We start from the raw sequence: 8,139 nt of genomic DNA, 5'->3' as shown, positions 1-8,139 counted from the left end.
CTCTTAATTCAAATATGTGACAGAAAGGCACATGGGTCAAGCCGTTGGCTTTGTTTATTCCAGCCAAGCGCTTTGATGATCTGTCATTGGGAAGCAGTCTCATGCTTACTTCCAGATCTTTTCATCTTCTATCTCCTGGCTGTAGAGATTAAACATACCTGGCTGTTTGATGTGGAAGTGGTTCAGATCTCTTTCATAAATGATGGAGATGTCAGGTTCACAGAGGAAGACATCTGGCCACTTGCACCGTGATACACAGTCTGCAGAGAGTTTTGAGAGCTAGGGTTTCACAATCGTCTGGTACACTGGCTGAAACACTGGCTGTTTAAAGTGATTAAATAAGCAAATACATTGAAAATAGTAGAACGAAGTTTCTTGCTAGCAGAGAGGTCAATGCATGTGTGTAGATCGAAGTTAATATAAAGTGGAATGAGGGATAGAATCTTCAAAGGCTCCAATTTTTCTCTACATAATTTACTTCCAATTCCAATGTAATGTAACAATTCCTTTTTTTCCCCCAAATGATCAAGTTGACACTACAAACAGTAGAACCTACACTCTTCATCTTCCCCTAAAAGGAAGCAATAGGAACACCACTTCTCTGATGCTCCTGTCTAGATTCCAATAAGCTTCTCTTTAGGAGAAACCCTCCAACAAACCCACATGGAGCAGCATTTTACAAAAGGAATATCCTACCACTTGAGAACTGTCAAGACCACATAGGTCAACGACTGATAAATTGCTTCAGACTGAAATAAATGGAAGGGTATTGACAACTGGTCGGAATTCGAGATCTTTTGATTTCAGGAACATGAGTGAGACAAATTATAAAATGTCAATGAGATATCTGTGTTAAAGGTATATCCACGTGCCTACTTTTTAATCTTGATACTCTTTACGTGCCAGAAATTATCTCTATTTTCTTAAATACAAAATTACTTATTTTCAAAAGACCACCTAAAAGTAAAGGAAAACAGTTTCTCCCTAAACCAGAGCTGTTGATGTGTGCTTTTGAAGAAGCCATTGGGCAATAGGAACATGCTTCTGGTTGAGCTTCTTTAATTGCGTGTTACCAAAAATAAGCTAGAAATCAGAGGTAGGCTGTTTCTCAGAATTTAGTCTGAGAATAGATGAGCCATCAAAATAACTTATTCTTCCTAAGTACTTATTACATTTTTGTTTAATCTTTATATCAAACAGAAGTTCAATATATCACTGTCCTCATTTGTGTCATTGAAACAACTGAATTTCAGCTGAATAACCTGTCCAAAGCCACACTTGCAATACATCATGGGCCAGAGACTTGAACCTAGGCAGTCAGATGCTGCATTTAATATTGTTCACAACCACGCCACGTGATCCCTCACAGATCCAGGTGAGACCAGAATCTTAGAATGTCCAAGGACATTTTAGAGATATGAGAGATGCTTAGAGATTGGGTCATTTACAAAGGGGACAGGTATGGATGCATTACTGATATTTGAAACTGAGACAACACTTCTGATGAAGCACTTATCAACCCGGGAAAGTCAGAAGTAGAGAGATTACATGTTAGCCAATGTAAGAGGAATGGGGGTCAAATTCAGTCAGTGGTTTACCAGTTCCTGAAAGAAGGACATTAATCTATTCCTGCCGGGACTGTTGTTATTATCCAATGTCTCTGATTAGGCTTTTCTGAAATCACTGCTGAGTTGTACTAAATAACTAATCTTCTAACATATGAAGCTTGTGGGAATACACTGTAGTTATAACATCAGACACAATGCCGGATATGGATGCAATTGAAAGAACTCTTTTATTTACAATAGACGTGACTCCTGCACCCTGTACTCCCAGGTCTGTGATTAGCAGGGAGAACCTCCACCTTTAGAGCTTGTTACTCAGCAAATGTGAGGCAGGGTACAAAGGTACAGATAAAAATCAAACAGGAAAGAGGAAGAACATTTTACACAAATTACTGAGAACATCTACACAAGTTTTCCTTTTCCAGATTTCATATCCAAAGTCAAAACTAACATCTCCTGAAGGGAAAACTAATTGGGTTTCAATGAGCATGGCTATTATGTTTCCTATTCATTAAAATCCCCCCTAGTGAGGGGTAAGTAAAAGAAGCACATGATAGAAATTATTTCAAGGCAAAGGTATGAATCTGCATAAAAGGACTTATTACTAAGTTGATTTTTCAGATACATGTAACCATGATAAAACAAAATGGAAGGACCACTTTTACTAAGAATTGTATATTGTATTGTCTCCAAAGATCTGTTTGGTAGTTGAGATGTAATGAACAAAGGTATAGTCATTATAGCTCAAGGATACACAAACAAATTAATGCTTCAAGTGTTTTCAATCGTAAACACTATCTTGAATAAGAGTAGACAAAAAAATGGACACCCCTGTCTGGTTTCTGATCTTAGTGGGAATTGTCAGGGGCCATCTAGGAAAGGCAAAGAATAGCAGGTGACTTTCCTGGAGATGACCCACCTTTTTGCGTGGCTTAAGGTAAGTGAGCTCCAAGAGGCAAGGTCCTCGGAGACTTCATCTCAGTATTGCTTCTTGCAGCTGATATTCCTTTCTTGTCAATAATATATAGCTTAACTATTCCTGGGTGTTAGCTCACCCTAGTGAGCAGACCTCCTGCAGACTAACTTTCATGAATTAATGCTGTTTAGATGAATTAATGATCTGGTAGAATTCTTGATTTGATTCAAATGATCTGAGGAAGAAAGTTTTAGTTGATTGCTAAAGAGATGTAATAAATTTAGAATCAAAAACAGAATGTGCCCATTCCTCATTATAGTTAGTAAAGGTTACATAAAATGAGCTTCTATAGTTACACCAAAAGGATAAATAGGCACGAGACAAATTTGTGATCAAGGAAAAACGTCCAAAGTCAGGTCCAAAGATGAATCCAAAAGTGTGAGCTCTGATAAGGCAAGGTCATGTGAAACTGTTGCTTTGAATCTATAATGAGCTTGTAGAATGAAACACTGCTTTGACCTTAATGTCAACATTCTTTTGTAACTTCCATTTTGTGTAATATTTTATCTATGAGGTAATTGTTGAAAGAACTTTTGTCTAACAAGGTGTAAAAAGACCAGAGAAAAGAAAGTTGTTGGCTTGGGGGGGGGGGGGCTCTCTCCCATCCTTCTATACACCAAATGTATATGACTATTTGTCTAGGTGTAGGTATATATGCTTGAATACTTGTGAAATAGGTGAAACAGGTAGTTGGGCCAGGTCAAAACATACATGTGCACGAATGTACATGTGTCTGTGTACACTGTTTGTGTAAATAGATTTTTCTTTCCTTTTTGGTTTTTCTTTCCTCTCTGGTTCACAAAGAATTAATGAGTCTGGCAGAGAGGGCCTCCTTGCTGGCCCATGAGAGAAGGGAACAGTAATAATATAAGTCCTTTACCTAATTCTGGCTGCTATTCAGCAAGAGTTAACTGTCAGAAAGCAGCAGCACCTAGCCTTAGAATAACAAAGTGTTTGAAAAAAGTAAACATTACCAAATTGAGCAATTTCTGCTGCCACAACAGCCACTCCCCACTGCCGTGGGAAGTGGAGTTCCCAGACCGGGAACTCATCTAGATTCCAGGAAAGTCACTGCATTAATTCTTGGAATTAGTATAATGTTGGCTCCGGTTTTGTTATATGTAGCCTTTATTTTGTTAAGAAAGGCTTCCTCCATCCCTACTACCTTCTCCATGACTTTGATCATGAAGGGTGTTGAATTTTTGTCAAAGACTATTTCTGCTTCTATTAAGATAATCATGTGATTTTTGTCATTGATTCCATTTATGCCATTATTACAGTTATTGAATTTTGTATATTTGAGTCATATATAATGAAATCAGCTTGATCACAATGAATCATCTTTTTTATGTGATCTTGAATTTTTTATAAGTATTTCATTGAGAATTTTTGAATCTATGTTCTTCATTGAGATCAATTTTTTATTGTCTTGTCTCTCTTTGTGTGTGTGTGTGTGTGTGTGTGTGTGTGTGTGTATGTGAGAGAGAGAGAGAGAGAGAAAGAGAGAGAGAAAAGTACATTTATACAGTGGAGTTGCTATTCAACTGTAAAGAAAAATAAAATGTTTAGAAAATTAGTGTAATTGAAGAATTTTATACATATGATATGCTCATAAAATCAAATATTATGTTTTATCTCAAATATAGAGTAGAGCTTCAATGTAATTCTATCCATCTATAATCTTATTTATTTATTTATTTATTTATTTATTTATTTATTTATTATTTTGCCCTGGAATATTTGTAGAGACCTGGAAGTGAGAAAGAGAGCTATAGTTGGGAGAGGAAGAACTATTAATGGTGGGTGGGGATAGAAGAACACACAAGTGATATGAAATCAGAGGGAGAAAATACTGGTCGTAGCAAGATTTAAGTTGGGGTAAGAGTAGAAAATGAGGAGACGGTGTTCAGCATGAGAGTCAATAACAGCACAGCAGAAGGACATATAAGGAAACCACATTGAAACTGACTACTTTATAAGCTAATTAGTGTACATAATTTTAAAGTTGTTGGGTGGTTTCCTAATTCCTGTTGACCATAAATGCCAAAGATTATCAAATGAAAACCTTAATGGCAGTTATGATACATCTACTTAGAAGTCATTGGCCAGCAAGTTCCCAGAGGGCAACAAAACTATATGGCTTATGGCCACTGCCCTTGGTTGCCCACCAGAACTGTAAGGTAAGATTTTATTGTTGAAAATACCACACAGCCTTATTGCTGAATACAAAAAATAAAAGCAAAACCAAAAACAAACACAAACAAAAAACAAACCATGCTGAAACAGAAGTGTAAGTTTCCTCCCTGCTGGATAGCTTTCATGGTGCCAGAAATTGCTGTGCAGAGAGATGGAGGAGAAAACCCAGCCGTGTTCTTTCTTAGCTCTCAATATCCCATGCGACAACACCAAGTGTCCAGGCAAAGATGTGTGTACTGACACAATGGCGGCTCAGAGAACATCTCAGACTTGGAGGTGGCATAAACCTAAGCACTGGATGGTGGCGAGAAGAGCTGTCACATGGTCTTGTGGGCATGCAATGGCTGTGGAACTTATGAACTTTCACTGACTAGGGTTTCATGCATGAGGTCTGCACAAAACTGCATTAACATTAGGTCATAGATAGAGAGAAGGAACTAATGATGCATAGCCCAGCCTATAGAAGCTATTGGCTGTGGGAGGGCTGCTATAGCAAAGAAAGCCATTGGTTTCAGTGATGTAGTCACTATGGTGTTCCTCATACTGCACTAGACAGCTCCAGGACTATATTTATTCCGGCAGCCCTGATTAAACTCAGTGGGTCTTAATGCAAAACAAAAATTAAAACACCATCACAAGCAAAACCCCATGAAGGTGGGATGGGAACTTGGTAAGAGGAAATGGGTCATTAGTGTGGAAGGGGAATAGAAACAATTAGTGGAATGGGAATGACTGGAATATATTATATACTTTTATGAAATTTCCAAAGAAGAAATTAATAAAAGTATATTATTATTATTACTTATTTTGATAATATTTATAATATATATTTTAGTGATAAAGAAATATCACTATATTATATGTAATATTATATATAATGGTATAGAAATATCTATAGATAGACATAGCAATATCTATATTGTATATTGTATATCTATCTATTCATCTATCTGTCTATCTGTCTATACATCTACCTACCTATCTACCTACTTCTCTCTCTTCAAAATCAAGCTTCATTTTCAATCTTCTTGGCAGATGTAGCTCATATAATTCTCTTACAGGCACCAACAGAATCAGGCAATGAAAAAAGGGGTAAGGTACTCTACCTTATTTTTCTCTCTTCTGTTTGTTTGTTCAGAAAAATATCTTATAAATTCTTTTCTTTGTCTCTCCTGGAAAAGTCATGAAATATTCTCATTTTTGAACTGCCAAACACAACACTCTTAGCAAAATACGGCATACTTACACTCTCTGCTTTGGGGGATTCATCACTTGATTCATTAAGGTGACATGCCTCAGTGCTGAGAAACAGCCAGTGGAGAATGTTGTTTTCTTTAATTAAAAAATAATGCTGAACTGAAGGATTCATTTAACCATGTGGAACTAAATAAAGACTAGAAACAGTTTATTTCCAGCAGAATATAAAATCTTAAATGAATTCAAAACATTTCAAGGCACGGCTACACCAAGAATCATTTTAAGGAATGCTTAAATGATTAAATACTTAAATATTAAAATTATGTCTCACAAGTAACAGCTATATTGTTAGGTATAACATCTCACAGTCTCCAGGAACTAATTTGAAGTCTGGACATCTATTTGCTTCAGCAGATAAACCTGAAATGTAGCCTAAAACTGACTCTTTGTAAAAGTTGAGGTCACAATCTTGTAGTCAACGTAAGTTGACTTTCCTCCTGAAACCCAGTCTCTCTCATAAAGGTATCTACTCACGGCCACTTTGTCACCCTAAACACCCATACTGTATGTCCCCAGGCAACTCTCTGACTAAACTCGGGTGAATAGTACAATCAATCCGTTCACTAATTTCTTTGATAACATTCTCCTCACCAGTATAACTTTAATTTTCTTAAGCCCTATGTTTAATGATGGTTCGTAAATAATTTCCTCCCTACTAGCCTATCACCTACCAGAGGTAGTGGATAAGAAAGGATATGGTGGAAATGGATGCGTTTAGAAATGGTTCTTTGGAGTAACTCCATCTGTGTTGTCAGAAAATCTGCAGTTCAGTTCACAAATCAACAGAGGCAGCTCGATCCACTCACAAACACTCCATGGACATACCAGCAGTTTAGTTCAGTAGAGTTGGGATAGCAAACATGAATCAGCAGCTGGGACATGACCTAACAAGAACATCCCGTCTTCATTTGAATCTACATAAGTCAGTAGGACCACTAGAAGAAGTTTTTGGCTGTGCCTCTCTCAACAAAGCAAAGACCATTGAAGACTTGAGACCAACAAGTGTTGCACAGTTAGCTCTATAAGCAAGCCTACTCCAGCCTCCATCACTGTCTGTGGAGTCTTTTGTATACTCCGTCCAAACATCACATGTCCTCCACAGGTCTTGCCTCAGCAAGTGTGTTCTGTCACAGCTGTGATCACTCTGCCAATCAACCTGAGTCTGTGGATGCTGCAAGAAACTACAGCATACTGCCAGAAGGGTTTGTGTGTGTGTGTGTGTGTGTGTGTGTGTGTGTGTGTGTGTGTGTTTGTTTCTCCCTATAGTGTCCTAACAAATGCAGCTCAAATATGCAGTCTTCGGTGAGCCAATGCATGTTACTAGTGAAGACTCCTTCATCATGTGTCCTTTCACGTGCTTGATTTAGCTGAACATCCTCTCTCCCAGGGCTGCCTCAGTGAAATGTTTCTTCACAAGTCTTCCTTAGTGCTTCACCTGTGTTCACTTCAAAAAAAAAAAAAAAAAAAAAAAAAAAAACACTCCTTCATGTGCATGTTCCAGCAAAACATCATCCAACACAACTGACTCCAAACAACCCTTAAATTTCCACTCCTTGTTATAAGAGAGATGCTCATATGTTGGTTAGGGTCAGGTAGATTCGAACTGTTTTTGCCTTCTTGTGATAGTTTTGATGAATAGAGAAGATAAAAAGTGAGGTCCTTTTACAGGGCCTCCATAGGAAACTCATATAGAATGATTTCAATTATGAAGTAATGGTAGTCAAGGTATAAATCTTAATTATTATGCTATCAATGGCATGAGAGTGAATCTAAACTCTGGAGAAATAGAGATTTAACAGTGACAAGTGATATTATATGTCAATGGTACAATAACTTCAATATTTTCCATTCATCTTTTGAATGTCCTACTGTGAGAATAAGGGATAGAATTATAAAGCATGTATAATGAAAGAGAAAAGTTAGATGGAATTTATGCATGATGTATCATAATAATAATAAATTAGAACTCAGGTTATCCCACACACAGATGATCACCTCACATCATGTGTTATTGTATGAAGTCTCAACAATACAGAATTGTTCACCAGTATACAACCAGAAATTGCGTTTGCTAATTACTTTTTGAAAAAATAAAACATAATTGCAGACTGCAGAGCAGGTCTAGTTGGTCTGTTTTTTGTGTAA

This window comes from Micromys minutus (genome assembly GCF_963924665.1).
Source record: "Micromys minutus genome assembly, chromosome: 30".
Lineage (NCBI taxonomy): Eukaryota > Metazoa > Chordata > Mammalia > Rodentia > Muridae > Micromys > Micromys minutus.
This window is presented reverse-complemented; position numbering follows the sequence as displayed.